The following is an 18904-nucleotide window of genomic DNA, read 5'->3' as shown; positions in this document are numbered from 1 at the left end:
GTGACGAGATTTTGGGAACATGCCCTGGCCTGTGCCTGTGCTTTTTTTGGTATCAAATTTTTCTTTGTCCCATAGGAGACACAGGGCTGGTGAAAGGGTATTAGGTGCTCTAGGTGAACCTTCTGCCTTTTCTTGTGCTTAAATGAAAGCTTGGAAATCTGTGGCTGGTACCTTATCTGGCTGTCTGGAGTCACCCCAGGCAATGGGGTTGTCAATTTTGCTGAATTGGCAGTGGCTCAGCTTCCACTGAGCAATGCATGGTAACTAATCCGCATACAAAGTTTTGCACTGACTTTGATGAGTAATTTCTGAAAATATGTCTAAACAAATATGTCAAAAGCTAAAAGTAAAGTAAGCACAGTAAACTGAGCTGCATTGTAAAATTTCACATCTCTAGCTCATTTGCATGTTTCACAGTTGGGTGCCAAATATGGCTCTTTTTAACATAGTGCATTCACTTATGCAAATGAAGCTTGTCTTTGGGACTGTAATTCTGACCAAAGCAAGGCTGAGTCCAAGCGAAACAGGGTGACTTTTGTAGCATAAAACGTGCTCTTTCAAATGTCATTATAAAGAAAACATATTAAAAACTACACAGGAGAGATATTTCCACCCAAAAAATGGCAAAAATTTGCATAAAAAGGTGACATCATGTTTTTATGTAACTATATCTTTGCTTCCAGTTGGCTGCAAAGCCTCTTAGTGAAAATCCTAGATGTACGTCATGGGCCATGACTACTGATCCAGTTACGGCCTGAATCGAAGTTTACAATCAGGAGCAATGAGGAGTCAAAGTGGGCCTTAAATTTATTTTGTAAAATTTTTCACGTGCTTTGCTGACCCATAAAAAGGGAGGTAAACTCACGCTGTGTTCCAAACTTTGCATAGGAACTTATCACCAGATGTTGTAATAATCCACAAAATTTCAGGCCCCTAACAGGGGTTGTTTGGCTGCAGTGCCCAGACAGTGTTGCGCTGCGGGAGCACAGTACTCTATGAGTGGCCTTCATTCAGCTGCCTCTAGCTCTGGAACCAATAGAGATCCAGTCAACACATTTTGCACAGTTTTGTTTGAGACCCTAGCGAACATGCACACAAAATCTTATTCAATTTGAAGGAGGTCGAGCGTGGATGATTTTCTAAATTGGTCCACTTGACATTGAATGTTCCTTTTCTGGTTGCCAGCTCTCCAGGACTATCCTTGATTCTCCAGGAATTAAAGGTTAACTTCCAGGACTGCTGCAAGCAATCCCCAGAGAAAACTCCTACGGAATTATGAGACAGGACTACAAAATGATGAAGCAGATGTAGCTCGTTATCAGCTTCTGTTTAATTTCATAGAGCTAATGTTAACAATATCCAGGTTTAATCAAAAAGACAACATGAGCAAAGGCACTCTATTACCAGTGACCCAAAGGAGTTTTGCAAGGCTAGTACAATAACGTTTATTTAGTTTGAGGACAATATTTAAAGCAATTTACTTGCGTAAATTGGCCTGTCTTAAAACTGTCCTTCTCTATCTAGCTAAAAGCATGCATGAGCTTCCTTTGTGCATGTACTTTTAGCCGGGTTAAAATCAGGATTCCCAGGGGTGTGTTTAGACTAGGGGAGTAAACCGTGCATGTATGTATACATGCATTTTCAAATGTATACACACTTTTTTACCTTGCAAAAATCGCAGGTGTAAACAACATGCACCCTTTGCACAAGCAGACGTTACATTAGCTAATTCTCAGAGAGAAACTACTAACACACTTTTTCAGGAGATAATATTAAACAATAAGATGGTAACTTTCAAAGCAGCACGTGGGATGTGTCTATTTTATATGAGGGTGGGGCAGATTTTAAAAGCCCTGCATGCGTAAATCCAGCCAAATTTACGTGCGCAGGGGACTTGCGCGCCGGCGCGCCTATGTTGCATAGGCCACCGGCGCGCGCAAAGCCCCGGGACGCGCGTAAGTCCCGGGGCTTTGCTTGGGGTTCGTGTCGGAGGCGTGTCGGGGGGGCGTTATGGGGTGGGGCCGTGGGCGTGGTACCGGCCCGGGGGCATTCCGGGGGCATGGCCTAGGCCTCTGAACCAGTCTGAAGAAAGATACAACGGACACGCGCCCATTGCACTTCTGGGCGCCCACTGCTTTTGAGCGCTAGGGATGCACAACTTTTCCCTAGCGCGTCCTTTTTCATGCAGCCCCTCGTTTAAATACTGCATCAAGCACCCAGGCGATGTAGATGTGCAGGCGTTAGGGAAACGGGCGCGCAACATGAGCTCCTGCTTTAACGCGCGTCTTATCGCATCGGCCTGTTAGTGAGCGAGAGAGAAAAGGTTTACAGAAAGGTTTTGATGGGAGAAGAAAAGTAGGCTGCCTATTGCCTCTTGTCACCGTGTCACAGGGTTTCTGTAACAGGGATTGATGTGCCACAGACAGACTCGATACGGTGAGTGTGTCTGTGTCTGTCTGCCCTGCAGCAAGGCTGGTGAGATTCTGCGTGTCACCGTGACTCAGTCTCTGACAGGAACACGGCGTCAGCCTTATCTGTCTCAGCCTTTGTGTGCTGTGCGTCACACGTAGTGAAGAAACACGCAGCACTGCGTGTGCGCTTTCTTGTAAAGTCACCCCGGGTGCTGTACGATCGTGTGTGCGCGCTCGTGTGTCAGCACGACTGGGTGACTGGCTGAACTGTTCCATTAGCTGTCTCAGCTGTCTCGGTATTGTGTGTCTCACTGTGTCTTAGTCAAGATGCACACATTTCTGTGTGAGTGCTTTTGTCTAAAGGCACTGCATCTGCAGTATCATTTCTATGTGAGGCGTAGGTAACACTAAAAATCCCTAGGCATAGCCAATGCCACCAGTGATGTCACTGGCAACACAAGACAGATCTGGCAAGAATGTAAAAGGCAGAGGAAGGCCTGTGCACCACTGATAGTGATATCGCCAGGACTCTTGTGCCCGAGATATAGATTATTTGAGAAGGGGGGGAAACCAGCCCACAGATGCAGGGTCCAGTAAGCAGCAGGGACAGCAGCTGCCGATGCCTACTCCCTTCTGCACTGTTTCTATGATGAAGGGGCAGATGAAGGCACAGTCGGTGGATGGTGGCGTCAGCAGTGGGGGCCAAGGGTCACTCGTGGAGCAGCCAAAACCAGTACAGCTCTCTCTCTCCTTCTTCCTGCTGAGCCGTGTCTGCAGGATATCTTTGGTACAGAAACTATCCTGATGAGTTATGTCACGGATTGTTAGGATCAGAGGATATTCAACAGCTGGTAGATGATGAAGGCTTGTTGAGTCTAGTACTAGCCTGCTATCCAGTGAGAAGATGCAGGAGGCCTTAAGTGATACTGCAAGGGCCAAAAGCACTCCTCGGGAAGAGAAGGTAGTGGAGAGCACGACAGATGCCCCTGGCCTTTAACCTTTTGGTCTGACCTCAACCTCAGCCCCAACACCCAAGGATCCAGAGACAGTGAGGAGATGCCATCAGATAATACCTGAGGTGTGGAGGCACTGCACAGTCCTAGAGGACAAGAATTTTTCAGAACGTGTTCATTATCGAGAAGGCCGTCAGTAAAGCAAAGGCAGTGGGCCATCTTACAAGCAATGGTAAAGCACATCATCTGCAAAATACAAACACCCGTTAGCATTGCTTTTGGGGGAAGCTTCCGATACTAGTCTGGGGACTTCCTCTTCTACTCAGAGCAGCATCAGCAGGAGAAAGTCTATCTCCCAAGCTGACCCCCTACCTCTTCTCCCAGTGAGATGGCAGACAAGCAGCCCTCAGGCCCATGTCAGTGTCAAGCTACCACTGAGCAGATGGGGTGTGCTCTCACATCAATATCCCACAGGCAGCATCAAAGGTGGTGGCATGGTGAATCAGGGAACTAATTGTCTTGGATGAACAGCCCCTGAACGTCATGGAGAATGCAGGAGTTAAGCGGCTGTTGCACTGCTTATCCCTTGATTACAAAATGCCCTCCAGAACAACATTGAGTGGGCAGATTATCCCCATCCTGTACATTCAAGCTCGGATTTAAAAGGCCCGTGCATGTAAAACCCGGGGTTTACGAGCGTGGCCGGACCTTGTGCGCACCATGTGCATTTTAAAGCGGGCCTGGCCACGCGCGTAAATCCCGGTGCACGCACAAGTGCCAGGCCTTGAAAAAGGGGCAGGCTGGGGGCGTGGTCTGGGCGGGGAGGGGCAGGGCAGGGCGGGGCGGGACAGAGGCCGGCCGGGGCAGCAGCCATTAGCTGCTGTTCCGGGGAAGCGCGCACCGGCAGCCGGCCGGCGCGCAGGAACTACTTCTGGTATGGAGGAGCAGTAAGTAAGTGAAATAAAAAAATTTGGGCTAGGTAGGTAGGGGTTAGGGGTCGGGGTGGAGAGGGGAAAGGGAAGGAAGGTTAGGCGGGGGGGGGGGGGTAGGGAACTAGGGGAGGCCCTAAAGCATCGCCGTGCGTATCTACCGAAAATTCTCCCCCCCCCCCCCCCCCCGTGCATGCCTGCATGGATTTTAAAATCGACCCCCTCAGTGCCATAGTCACATGCAGGTGACGGAGACTAGCATCCTTTTCACCAGCGACATCGGCCCACTGATACAGGAGGCGGACCAGCAGGGTATAGGTTAGCTCTGCCGCACACCCAAGGGTGGCCCTTACATTAGCAGCAAAAGGAGGAGGAAGGAGGGCTGTCATCTAGGCCAGGGTGTTCCTGGTTTCAGGCAGTGGCATTAACATGAAAAAGGCAGTGGAAGACAGGGGCTATGAGGCGATCTGTTGCTTTGCGCGCTTGCCGCCCTTGGCAGTAAGGGAGGCGCTGGGGCTGAGGGTGAGGGGGGTGGGGGCAAGGAATGCAGCGGCTTAGTCCTGAAAGAACTGATAAGAGAGGAAAATAGCAGGGCTTTTCCAGCAAAGTGTGAAGGGTAGGTAAGCGTAAAAACTGGAAGCAGGAGGGGAACCTCTGTGCCAGTTTACCGAGGAAGTGGGCATCGGGTGGAAAGCCACCTATCTGATGATGACTGCAGAGGTGAGTGGAGCACCAGACAACCCTTCACAAGTTGTCTCTGGGAGCTGACCTAGGTGTGGATTGTCCCCGGGGACCTCATTATTAGATTGTAAGCCCTCTGGGGACAGAGAGAATACCCTACTGCATCTGAACGCAGCTCGCCGTGAGCCACCAATAAAAAAGGCCTGAGCTAACTCTAAAATAAGTGCAATAAAATGACTGATTACACATGGGACGGATGGTGACATTACCGGGGTGTATGAAAGAGGAGCTGGAAGAAGAAGGATGGGTAGGTGGATGCGCATCTTGGAGCAGGGGATGGGGGGTGAGAGAGAGGATACCTGGCATAGGGAGAGGAAGAGAAAGACTGGGGTGGGGTGAGGTTGGGAGAGGAAGAAGACCAGGTTAAGGATGGGGATGAGAAGAGGGGAATCTTTCTTCCTCCTGTCCCTGAGATCTCCTCTTTCTCTCTTCTCCCCACAGCAATAGATCCCAACCTGTAAAACTTCCACAAAAAAAAACCCCCCAAAGCAAATTATTCAGACAAAACACAAGCTTGGGAAATGGCTTTATTTTTATTATGCAAAAGAAACTTACATTATTTAATATGGAAAATTATTGAAGCTTTGCAAATGTACAATAGAAATTGCCACAGAATTGTCTAACTCTTGCCACAAAATCTGTTTTGGAGCTGCTGTAGGAAATTAACGGCTGTGCTTTGGGAGGCTCATTTTATGAAGGTGTTTGAGGGCTACAGTCTGTGTGTACCTTTTTTACATGCAGAATAGTTTGCCGTGACAATTCCTCATAAGCAGGCTTTTACACTAGGGGTGTGTATTTGTTTAAAACAAATATACAAAGCGCGTCGAATAAGGGCAATTTATTTCATTCGGGGGTTCCAAAATGAACTGAAAGTCCCCCACCCCCCCCCCCCCCGAATGAAACAAAACATATTTATTGCATTTGTTTTAAATGAATGCATCAGGCCGAGGTACAAAGTAAGGGCTACACCTGAGCACAATGCTGGCTCCTTGGCCTAGGCCCAAAGCCAGGGCCTCACCTATATAATAAGTATAATAGGTATGTATAATATATAAAATAGGTATATATAATATATAATAGGCTGAGGCCCTAGCGCAATGCTGGGGTCTCAGCCTAGGCCCCCCCCCCATCGGATATCTGTGGAAGCAGCTAGGCTGGGTCCCAACACCTGGGACTTGGCATAGGCTGGAGCTCGGGCCCAGGCTTGACACTGCAACCCATCCCAGAGGCTGGGTCCCAACACCAGGGTCTCGACCCGGAACCAGGCAATATCGTATATCATAATAGCTCCGTCTACTGGGGTGAATGTATATTTTCAGGGGAGGCCATTTTTTGTTTGCTCAATTTGGAACATTTGTTGCATTTTTTAGCATTTATTTTAAATGCATGCACATCCCGCATTATCACCGAACCAAGATTCAGTTACTGAAATCACAACAATTTCTTCCACCACAGTGGCTTCTAGGTCAATGAGTTTGTGGAACTGACTATGGTATGAGTACATGTACACATGACTTTCCACGTTGTCTTATCTTCCCCTCTCTTGTTTCCTGTTTCTTCTTTGAAATTACAACACGCCTCCCACTATCACTTGAGTAGATCCTTATTGTCCCCAGTTCACTCACTTCCAATTTCCATATGGTATTTTAAATGCCTTCCAGTCGTCTACAGCTTGAATGCATCCACCTGCTAATGCAGAAGCCTCTGTCTACATCCCCATCCCCACAGTTTTATCATTGATTTCATGCATCCTGCTTATCTGTGGGCTTTTGTTATCCTCCCCCTAATGTCCTATTTTAAAGCCCTCATCACTAGGTTGATGAGTCTATGAGCAAAGGTACTTTTTGCATTTCTTAACAGGTGCATCCCATCTTTTCTCAGCAGACTTTCTTCATTGACTAATCACACCACACAACCATATATTCCTCTCCAGGATGTGTCGGTCCCTAGCCATATGCATGACAGGGAGGACAGATGAGAGTACCAGTTGGGCCTCTGCTTTTTTCACAAACATGTTTTTGAAAAAAAACAAAAAACAACCAACATCAACAAAATAACTCTTGAAAAGTCATTCAGATCTTTATTGAGACAAATTAAATAAACTTTAAAAAAATATATATCTTTGCTCACAAAAGTACTCTGCTTAGCCAGGTAGTACTTCAATGACTAAATCAGTTTTCCTGAACGAAACTTCAACTAAAAAATGTATCTGTGAGGCTGCCTGGTGAATATGAGTCACTGAGTTTATTCTTCATACTACGTAATATCACAGCTAACCCAAGCAAAGCGTTTATGTAGTCCATAGTTTGACTTGGCAGTTAGCAGAATTTCACCAAGAAATCTAGTGTTCTAGGAAGAATAGGTCAATAATTCCACTGAAGGTTTCTGAGCAATTTCTCCAAACATTTTGATTAAAAAATGTTTTCATTCCATAGCCGTAGCTCTTCTAGCTGGCAAATTCCACAATAGCTGTCACATGCAATGCATTAAGATAAGCCATGCTGAAAAATTACAGTGCATATAGTTAGATAGGGACTTTCATTTTCAGGGATTTTTTTTTTTATACTTTATTAGATTTTAAATCACTTAACATGAAATAAAATCAAGAAAAGATGACTTATAATGGAATTTAATTATAACAATACGCAAACAGAAAAAAAAAATATTATAATGCAATCAGAGACCTCATGGAAAGAATAAAGAAAAAGAATCACTCTAGAAACGCTGTCAAATCAAAACCATAACTGACCATTATCATCCAAAATACTCATTCAGACATTATTATCCCTCTGTCTTATCTAAAAGAAAGGTCTCCAAGTGGGCAGGTTTGGTAAAAATACTTATTCCCCCAATAAATTATCACACGTTTGCAGGTGAACTTTAGAAAAATGAGGCACTCAAATCAAGAACATGTTTATTATTCACCTTAATCTCCTTTTTGCTTGGGTTTCATTGGATAAATCCAGAAGAATCAGTACCCTTTGACCACTAAAGAGACCATCTTTATATTTGAAATACTGCTGGAAAACCAAATCTTTATCTGACTAAAAGGCAAAGAAGCCAATAAATGTTGCTCTAGCAGGAATATTATCCTGAGAAATTTGTAAAAATAGAGATAAATCAGTAATGGCAAAGGGTGCTAGGACGTCCGAGGCTCCTTCTTCTGAACCAGGAATCTTTTTCATATCCGGTATATGTAATAGAAATGTGAATCACAAAATCTTTATCCTGGAAAAAATAAAATACCTTAACAAAACACTTTTTAAATAATTCAAGTCCAGAGAGTAACCGAGTTCTAGGAAAATTCAATAGGCAAAGATTCTTAGACCCTCCCCATTCTGTTCTCCAGGGACTCCAACTGATAATGTAAACTCAAAGGGACAGATTTTCAAAGCCCTATGTGCGCCGGGCCTATTTTCAAAAGGCCCGGCTGCGCACCTAAAGCCCTGGGATGCGTGTAAGTCCCGGGGTTTGAAAAAAGGGGGTGGGGCATGGGTGGGGTGTGGACTGAGCAGGGTGGTCCGGGGGTGGGGCGAGGTGGGGCCGGAGCCTCCTTGGAGGGAACAGGGAAAGCCAGCAGGGCTCCCTAAGGGCTCAGCGCGCGCAAGGTGCACTATTGTGCACCCCCTTGTACGCGCCGACCCCAGATTTTATAACATGCACGCAGCTGTGTGCACATGTTATAAAATCGGGCATACATTTGTGCGCAATGGGTTGCGCGCACAAATGTACACCCATGCATAGGTATTAAAATCCGGCCCAAAGGTTTTTTAACACTAGCTATTGCAGTAGATTGTAAAGTAGTAATCAAAGCAGAAGAGGGTAAGAACATAAGAACATTAGATATGCCATACTGGGTCAGACCAAGAGTCCATCAAGCACAGACCCTTGTGTCCAACAGAGACCAGCCAAGTCACAAGTACCTGGCAAGTACCCAAACATGAACTGATCCCAAACTACAAATCCTTATTGATTAATAGCAGTTTATTGACTTCTGCTCTAGGAGCTTATCCAAACCTTTTTTAAACCCAGTTACACTAACTGCCATATCCACATCCTCTGACAACGAATTCCAGACCTTAATTATGCATTGAGTGAAAAATAATTTTCTCCAGTTTGTTTTAAATGAGCTACTTGCTAACTTCATTGAGTGCCCCTAGTCTTTATATTATCCAAAAGATTAAATAACCAATTCACATTTACTTGTTCAAGTCCTATCATATTCCCCCCTCAGCTGTCTCTTCTCCAAGCTGAACAGCCCTAACATCTTTAGTCTTTCCTAAAAGGGGAGCCGTTCCATCCCCTTAATCATTTTGGTCGCCCTTCTCTGTACTTTCTCCAATGCAACTATATCTTTTTTGAGATGTGGAAATCACACAGTATTCATGGTGTGGTCTCACCATGGATCAATACAGAGGCATTATGACATCCATCCTTTTGTTCACCAGTCCCTTCCTAATAATTTCTAACATTCTGTTTGCTTTTTTGACTGCCACAGCACACTAAGTTGACGTTTTCAATGTATTATCCACTTTGATGCCTAGATCTCTTTCCCAGGTTATAACTCCTAATGTGGAACCTAACATCGTGTAACCACAGCAAAGGTTATTTTTCCCAATATGCATCGCCTTGCACTTGTCCACATTCAATTTCAACTGCCATTTGGATGCCCAATCTTCCAGTCTCGCAAGGTCCACCTGCAATTTACCTACTCTGCATAATTTTGTGTCATCCGCAAATTTAAGCACCTCACTTGTCGTACCCCTTTCCAGATCATTTATAAATATATTAAAAAACACTGATCCAAGTACAGATCCCTGAGGCACTCCACTGTTTACCTTTTTTCCACTGTGAAAACAGATCATTTAATCCTACTCTCTGTTTCCTGTCTTAATCAGTTTGTAATCCTTGAAAGGACATTGCCACCTATCCCATGACTTTTTAGTTTTCTTAGAAGCCTCTCATGAGGGAGCACCCCTCAGGACCAATTCATACCCTGGTTTCTCCAGAGGATTTAGCCCCTAAAGAAGAAGAAAAATCTCTTTTGCGGAATGCTCCTTGCCCGGAGATTGTTTTGTTTGCTATACAGGGTGGGTATGAAATATCAGCAGGAGGCAGGTTTTCACTGCAAAACATCTTCTACTTGAATGGAATGTTTGAGAAGAGAAGTGAAAGTATTTTTACAAGATTTGGTCAAAACTAATAGAAAGAAACTGTTGCTAGCTCTTTGATCTAAGAAAACACTACTTTGCAGGGGTGATTTTCTAACTGCAGACTTACCTGTGTGACTTTACTTTGAAACTGGCAAAAGTACCCTCATACACTTAAAGCTATTTGATGCAGTTTTTTGCAAAGAAAATGTACACACAGGGAGGATAAATTTCAATCAAATGTACGCAGGGGCATATATGTGCAAATATGGCCATAAGCAGATCTATGCGAGTATTTTATAGCACACGCGCTTTATAAAACGTTATGCATGCAAATTTTCTCTCATGCATATTCATTGTGCATATCCTGAAAACCCGACTGGCTGGGGGGGGGGGGGGGGGTCCCCAGGACAGGGTCGGGGACCACTGCCCTAGAGGACCAGAGCCTTTCATCCAGGACTTGGGCAACTCCTAGCAAGGATTGGGTGGAAAAGCAATTCCTTGCAAAACCAAGAGACCCGGCTCACCAGTCCCTTTCCTTGGGCTAGCAACTTTTCTGCGAAAGAATACCAGAAAGAAACAAAATCAAGGTGTTCGGCCTACAGATCAAGATCTGCAGGGGAGGAGGTTAAACAGCTCCTAGTTTCTCCAACTCCAACATCCACAAAAACAAATAGGCTTTAGTAGTTACTTATGTAGAAACGGAATTGGACCATACCAGCTGAGCAATTTCTGTGGAAAGATGGTAAATTCCTCTTGGCTTCACCGGATGGCCCGACACTTCTGGAGGAACCTGCTCCTTAGGGAGATTACCAGTGCGGCATTACACAGGCAGCTCACCAGCTTGCCCTCGACTTATCACTTCTATAACCCCAGCAGACGTACGCAGCACCGTACAAAAACACATGAGACCGTTGCTACTTGGCAGCGGTAACAATCCTATTAAGACAAATATAAAGAGACTTTGGGCATTTCATTTATTAAGAAAATGGTTAAAATCAGTAAGGTCGCGAGCAGGATAATCCGGGTCAAGATTTAAAAGCAGCCTCAAAAGGCGGGTTTTTCAGACACGAGAGGGAGCACGTCGCACCGACTCAAGACGTTTATTCCAAGCGCACGGTGCAGCCAGCTGGAAAGCACGGAGTCAGGAGTCAGCGGTGGAGAAGGAGTTCAAGGGATGAGGTGGAGTTTCTTCTGGGATCTCTCCCCGAAGCGCACCCCTGCTGTCCTCCAGGACCATCTCCGGATCGCAGCCGATTTCTTCTTCTGCAGAGAAACGCCTCGCCCGCCGGGGTGGCCCTTGCCTCTGCCGTGCGTGGTCCGGCCTCCAGCTCCTCTCCCGCATCTCGCCACCCCCTCCTCTGCATTGCTTCCGCCTCCTTGCCAGACCCAGGAAGTGTTTGCTTTTTGGGAGACCCTGCCTTCTTTGTGCTGCTTCCCTTTCCTTCTCCCATTGCTTCCTCCACCAGTTGTCGTATTCTACATTCTCCTACCCAGTCTCTAATGGACCTTACCTGGGCTATGTTGGGGGGGGGGGTCCTTTTCCACCCCTCTGCACCTGCCCACTACTACTCCTCCCTCTCCACTACTACCTGTACAGTAATAGTCCGCCTGCCTGTACCCTCCACTCTTTTTCTGAGACTGCCACCCTGTGAGGGACTGTATCTTCCTAATTGGAGGATTTGGTCCTTAGGACCGTGGAACGTGACCAGCAGAAGAGTGTTTTCCAACCCTCTCCTCCAGGCACACTGATCCAGTCCGGTTGTCAGGCTGGCCACAATGAATATGCATGAGATAGATCTGCATGCAATGGAGATGCAGGGTATGGAGATTTCTCACATGCATATTCATTATGGGTATTCCGAAAACCCGACTGGTTAAGGGTGTGCCTCCAGGAGAGGGTTGGGAAACAAAGTTGTACCGGTCAACTTCCACGGGCTTGGAAGAGTGGAGCCTGGGACCGCCGACGGACGGGGCCAAAGCACGGCACAGACTCGTGAGGCAGAGAAGTGATCGAGCAGGCAGGGTCGAGGCAGGCGGAGTCCGTTCAGAAGCAGGAGACAAGCAAGAGTCAGGGCAGGCGGCAGATGGAAACAAGGCCGGCTCTCAATCAGAACTCAGAGTCAGGAACACTCGGGCACAGGGGAACAAAAAAAAACAAAATCAGGTACCTTCCCAGAGAAGTGAACTTAATTTTCTGTTAGAGGAGTGCTGATGTCATCAGTCCGCGCCACAGGAAATCCTGGGCGGCTGGACCTATAAAGCTGGTGACTTGCTATGGGCCCTTACTCAGAGCAGCAGGATGCAGCAGAAGAGCAGGACGCCAGGAGGCCCCAGTACTGGGTGCGGGGCCGTGAGGTACAGGACGCCGACCGCGGTCCAGCGCCGCCTGGTCGGCGACATGCCACACCTAACCTAAACATGCCCTCGGGAATGCTTCTTTTTAATCCCACTAAAAGTAGGCACTGTGGAAGCCCCACGCGTACTTTTAGCTGGGCAGAGAGCAGCAACTTACGGACAGACCAGGTCAGAAGGCATGCCATCCTCACCCCTCCTTCACAGCACATCCACCTCGCCGCCCCTGCAACATTCATATCATTTCCTGCATACTTAGCACCGCATTAAACAGGTTATACAGGAACCGACATCGCACACGAGATACATCAGCAGACTAAAAAATATTTATAAAGCAAAGCAGAAACAAAATATTTAAACAGGCCATGTCTTCTGTGGGGTGGTGAGTGAGGCGGGAGCAGCATGTCACTATGTGACTGAATAAAAGAAAAGGAAAAAATAAAGCGAACCCTGCCTAAACTATTCCAGTGGGCATCTTGATTAAAATGATGCCACTGTCAAGTTTTATGATGTTGAAGTGTTGTGTGGATATATATATATATATTTATTTTTTTTTGGCATCTTTTTCAGTTTTATGTGCATGCAAAAATATTTCAAAGCAAGTTTACAAAATGACTTTATTGTGGTGACCAATGATTTAAGAAAAGTTCCTGGTGAAGTTTTTCCACAGTCCAGATGTTTTTCTGAGTGTGCCTCTGCCAATTTATTTATGAACCAGGAAAGCACTCTCTCCTGCCCATCTTGAATCTCAAGCCAACAGAAAGGGACAGGAAAAAAAAAAAAAGGTCACTTTGAAGCACAAAAAGCTGATTGATAACCACCACTGCTCCCACAGTTAGTGACAGATTTCAGCTAACACTGTCCCTAGGCACTGTTAGTGCTGGTGCCACGCTGTCCCCTCCCCTTCCCTTCCCCCCAGACCTCCAGATCTTCTCTTCTACCTGCCCCAACCTCCACCCTAGACCTAAAGGGGCTCCACCATTGAAGTGAGCACAAAGACTAACTCTGCCCATGCTCATGCCCCTCCCCCATAGGTTTTTGTATAGGGAGGGGGAGGGGCTTGTGAATACAAATTGACTTGGTCCTCATGCTCACTGGATGATGCCATTGGTGGAGTGGGGCCCCTGAGGTGTGGGGGAAGGGGGGGGGGGTGGGAGTAGAAGGAGGTGGCAGTGGGAGGAAAAAAATTCTAAGTTCTGGGCCATGATTGGTGGTTTGAGAGGAGGAGGCGGAGCAACAACTTTGCTAGCCCCCAAATTTTGCCTTCTCAGGCATAGGCTTGCTAGGTCTGTGTGTAGATCTAAGCTTGCCCACAGTAACACACGACAAATATAGGGCAAATGACTAAAGGGGGGGGAGCAATTTTCACGAGTGTGCATTTTGATGCAATGTCCACCGATACTTTCACCCATGGGCTTTGCACCAGTTTTCCTTTCCCTTTGTAAAGCTCTCGCAGTGATTTGCATCTCCTTTTTCCCGCAGATAATTTTATCCCTGAAAACCATCGCAGCAAGTTTTTGAAATACAAAATTCCACGCGCTGTTGGCTCCCTGCCCTACCTCCGCCCAGGAAACGCCCCTGCAAAAGTACAAGTAGCATCTGCCCCTTTCCCTGCCTTTCTTCCCCTGTTTTTCTGCATCTGCCCCCATGCTTCTCTCCCCTCTTCTCCAGCATCTGCCTCCTGCCTCTTCCCCCCCCCCACCCCACTCCATACATTCCCCCTCTCTTAGATTAGAAGCCCCTGCTGCATTTTACCCCTTTTTTGTGTGAAACGAGAGCACATCCCACCCTGCCACCCTCAGATGCCACTTCAGTGATGCTCCCTCCATACCTATCTTCTCCTCCCTCTCCTCCCTGACCTCTCCTGTCCTCCTCTCTTCCGAACTCCTCTCCTCCTCTTCCACGCTGTCAGGTTCCCGCCCTCTGGGCACTCACAGACACTGGGTAGGGCTGAGGGACGCTCGGACTGGGCCTAGGACAGACTGGAGTCCAGCCAGGAGTCGGGCCCCTGGCACACAGTAACAGCAGCAGTCTCGAGCGGTTCACCCAGGAGCAGGATTAACTTGGAAGCTGGCTTTGCAGGGCGGAAACAGGTTCACCATGAAGCAGACTTGAACAAAAAAAAAAGCTGGGCTTGCACCCCGGTCGGGATCTTGTCCTGACACTCTTCACTCCTCTCACGCCCGCCCTCTCGCACACCCACTCTCAAGCTTCATTCTCTCCTCACACGTAACCACGCACAGACCTACAAACAACACAACAACAAATAGCAGGACCGACAAGGGCTAACAGATGCTTACATGCACTCTCTCACGCCAGCAGCCGCAGGAAAGTCAAAAGAATGGGAACAAGAAAAGAAGTTAGACAGAAAGCAAGATAACAGACTCAGAATTCGCTAAAGTAGTCTGTGAGGGGGGAATTACGGCAAGCTGCACAACGACAAAATATGCAGGCAGGTCCTCTTGGAAAACCTTGGTATTTGTGTGGCTGGGGCTTCGGGAGCAAACTATGGACCGCATTTACTGAGGTTTTCTTCAGTTCTGTCCCTAAGGTAAAAATGCTTAGTAAATCAGGTCCTATGTCTGCATGACTGAAAACTCAGGTGTGCTTTTCTCTCTCTGACCCATTGTGAAACTCTATGGCTATATTTAACCCCGCGCTGCCCAGGGCAAATTTCAAAGCCAGGGGTGGAGTCCCTAAGTCTGTAAGTAGGTGCCTAGATCCTTTTGAGAATTAACCTGTAAATGGCCAGCCCCTCCTCGCCTGGATCCAGATGCCCTCTCCACCTTCCTCACGGCACTGACGAACGCCCGTCATGTGCAAACTCAGCTTTCTTACTACATGATGACTTGGTCTATTTATCGCATCTAATTAACCAAACAGATTGCCGTTTAGTACCTAGGCCCTCATGGCTGGAGAAGTGATTTTGGGTGTCAATGCACTAAAACTCATTCTAGCGTACACATTGGTAAACATTTGGTGTATACACTAACAACTCTACTTCATGTGGGATGCCCTGAAACCTTTTGCATGCCTGCTACAATGAAGCTGCTTTAGCAGACATACAACATTAGCATGCATGCTAAGGCAAAAACTGTAACATGCACGTTGTGCCTGTCAGGATCCCCCTTGCTAACCGGCCCCCAGTTTCACCCCCCCAACCTCACTGATAACCGTCCTAGACAACCCCTCCCCACCAACACCACCACCATGGAGCCCCAACATCCTGATAGTCATGGAACCAATCCTCCCCTGAAACAGGCCCAGACCTCCTCTCAAGGCAATCGCACCCCTCCCAATACAGAATGGAAACCCCACTCCAGAGGCTCGACCATCCCTCTGAAATGAGCTCTTACCAGCCCATAGCATCTTCAGCTTCATCAGCAGGAGGAGCACAAGAGTCCTCCTACCACATTGCTGTGCTAAGCTGAACACCGCCACCTAGTGGTGCTCTGCCCCGTGTCCTGCCTCAAGGCCACACTTCCAAGGCTACTCCACTGGGCCCGGTCAGGCAGCAACCTACTTGCAACCTTCCATTTGGCTAGTTTGCTCACGAATGACAATATTTCTGTCTCACATGTTTAACTGCACTACATGGCCTAGCAGCAGCTCCCAAAAGTGTCCCCTTGCCCAGTCAGAATGTGAAAGGGAGGTTTTATATCTATCTATACATGACATCAGATCTTGGACTTTAACAGTTAGGGATGAAGAAAACACATTTGCTCAGATTTCATCTCAGAGCATACAAACCTGCAAAGCTTGCTCCCCAGACCCCCTATCCTTTTATAGGTTTTTCCTCTCCTTCTCTCCCCTCCTTATTTTAAAGCCTTCCCAAGCGCCATTCCTAAAAATAAAATCACGGAGTCAGACTTTCTATGCAGCTGATAAGATAAGAGGAAGCTCCATTAGGAAAATTCATGAATTGAAATCAGGAGGTTCAGTCCCCAGCACTGCAGAATTTAATCTGATGAAGAAGCCGGACTCACATTTTATAAATACATAAAACATGGGGAGGGTTTTATATTTTTATTTATTTAATACTTTTTATAGACCGATTTTTCATGAGAACATATGAAATCGGTTTACAGTTCTAAAAACTGTTTTATTTTTTCGTAACCAGAATGAATATGTGTGCAAATATTTGAAAGCCTGTGTGGTGTGCCAGTTCATCAGTTTGCATTCATGGTGAACGCCCACGTTAAATAATGCTGAACGGGAAATAGCATTTTCCTTCAATTCATTTCATGCATTTTAGTGTATTCATTTTCTAATAGCGACCAATTTTCAAAGGCTTTAGGCTCCTTTTGAAAATTCACCAATATAGGATGCTGAGTTTTAGGACCCTACATTTAAGGCAATTTTCGGCTGAAAATGTAGGCCCCCCCTAAGTTTGTCAGAAAATAGGAACCTAACTTGGAGGTTAAAATATTAGGTGCTCAGCTTTTTTGAATATTGGCCTCATAACCTCTGGTTCTTTCATACCTGACAAAATGGTATCTTTGCACCTTGTTAACTTGTTCCTGTTTCTGCTGCTGCTGTTTCATTTGCTGAAGCTGTCCAAGGCCATCTCTAACAATTTTGTTTATTTTGCTGTAGAAAAAAAACAATCCTGATTTGATTCTGAATTGTTTTCTCTCTCTTCACTCAAATAGTGTAAAAATGCATTTTAAAGAGGAAAATGTTAAAAAGAGGAAACACAAGGGGCCTGATTTTCAAGAGCATTTACGCGCTTAAAATTGGGTTTTACATGAATAAATTGGTTTTACCCATGCAAGTCGGCTTTTGGAAATTGCTACAGTATATGCCATTGAATTGTCCATAGGTTTTACCCACGTTAGGTGCTCTTAACGTGGCTAAATGGCTTTTGAAGATTGCTACGATAGTATGCTACATGTACCAGCCTAACTCCTTTGAAAATTCTCCTGCATGCCTGTGGGCTGATTCTGCAGCAGTGAAGAAACTGAACCCAGATTTTTCAGAATAAGAGTAAACAAGAGGCCTTTGCATAAAAGACATTCTTTTATGCTTATTTAGGTATCCCTGCCTTGGATTTACAGGGCTAACTCATGTAGAATTATCTCAGAGGGAGCCAAAGGCTGAGCTGCCATGATAAAGGCAACATACATTCATCACTCGCGTGTTATTTATTATTTCTTTTTTATTTAAATTCTTTTCTATACCGTCGTTAAGCTGGGAGCCGTCACAACGGTTAACAATGAGGCACATGAATTAATGTTGCTAAATGCGTTTATTATGCCAACTAGACAGGTGCCTGGAAGTTACGGTACAAAGTTTCATAATAACTATAGGGTGATAAGTGCGATAGATATGCTTAGATTTATTAGAACAGTTTTTAACAATATATATATATAATTTACATGTAATCTGTTACTGCTTAAAAGTACAACAAAGTCGTGTTGCTTAGTTGTGTTTCGTTAGTAGAGAATTGTAGAGAGCAAACTCATTGCTCTCTACAATTCCCTGGATTCTATTCTCCATTCTCTTTGTGGTTTGCTTGTTTAAAGAGCCATGTTTTTAGGCTTTTTCTGAATAGTTTGATGTCTTTTGGCAATCTGATTTCTAGCGGCATGGCGTTCCATAATGAGGGCCCGGCTAATGATAGGGCTCTCTCTCTTACTTGCGTTAGCCTTGCTGTTTTGACTGAGGGGATAGTTAGTTAGTGGTGTTGTGATACGTTGTGTAATGGCTGGAATTCAAAGACTACTAAAGATGGGGTTGAGTGGAAAGAAGTAAAACACTGGGATTTAGACTCATTCTGTTAGCAGCCACAGGTGCTGTTCTGCAAGGCATGAACCTTAAGAATAATATCCCTCTTCTTTTACAAACGCACATTCTAAAGCACGACATTAGGATTCGAGAAGGAACCGCACCCCGGCACACTGGGGTGGGAAGCCGGAGTTCAAGCAAGGGCCTGTGGGGATACCCACGGCAGCCAGCAGGGGGCATCGCTTCCTCTGCGAAAAGGAAGAAGGCGCGACCCGCTGGTGAGGGAACGGGGCTGGGGGAATCAGAAGCTCTGCCCCCAACCTTGAGAGAAAACCGAGTGAACTTGAGAGAACCGACTGCACCCTCCTCGCACCTCTACGTGTCGGGGAAAATCCAACTCCTTTATTTGTGGAAGCAGACATTTTCCATTGTAAATGAACTGCCAAAACGGGCCACCCTTCTCCCTAAGGCGTCGGTCATTGTAGCAGGATCGTGTGAGTTTTTGTTTTTTTTTTGCCTTGAGGCTTCTCGCTTGGAAGGACCAAACCTTCATTTGAAGAGATAAGTAAGACTCCCACCACCACCACAGCCTTACCTCGTCAATGGCTTAGGGTCTGATTTACTAAGGTTTTTTTCCC

Source organism: Rhinatrema bivittatum, chromosome 3, assembly GCF_901001135.1.
Source record: "Rhinatrema bivittatum chromosome 3, aRhiBiv1.1, whole genome shotgun sequence".
In the NCBI taxonomy this organism is placed as follows: domain Eukaryota; kingdom Metazoa; phylum Chordata; class Amphibia; order Gymnophiona; family Rhinatrematidae; genus Rhinatrema; species Rhinatrema bivittatum.
This window is presented reverse-complemented; position numbering follows the sequence as displayed.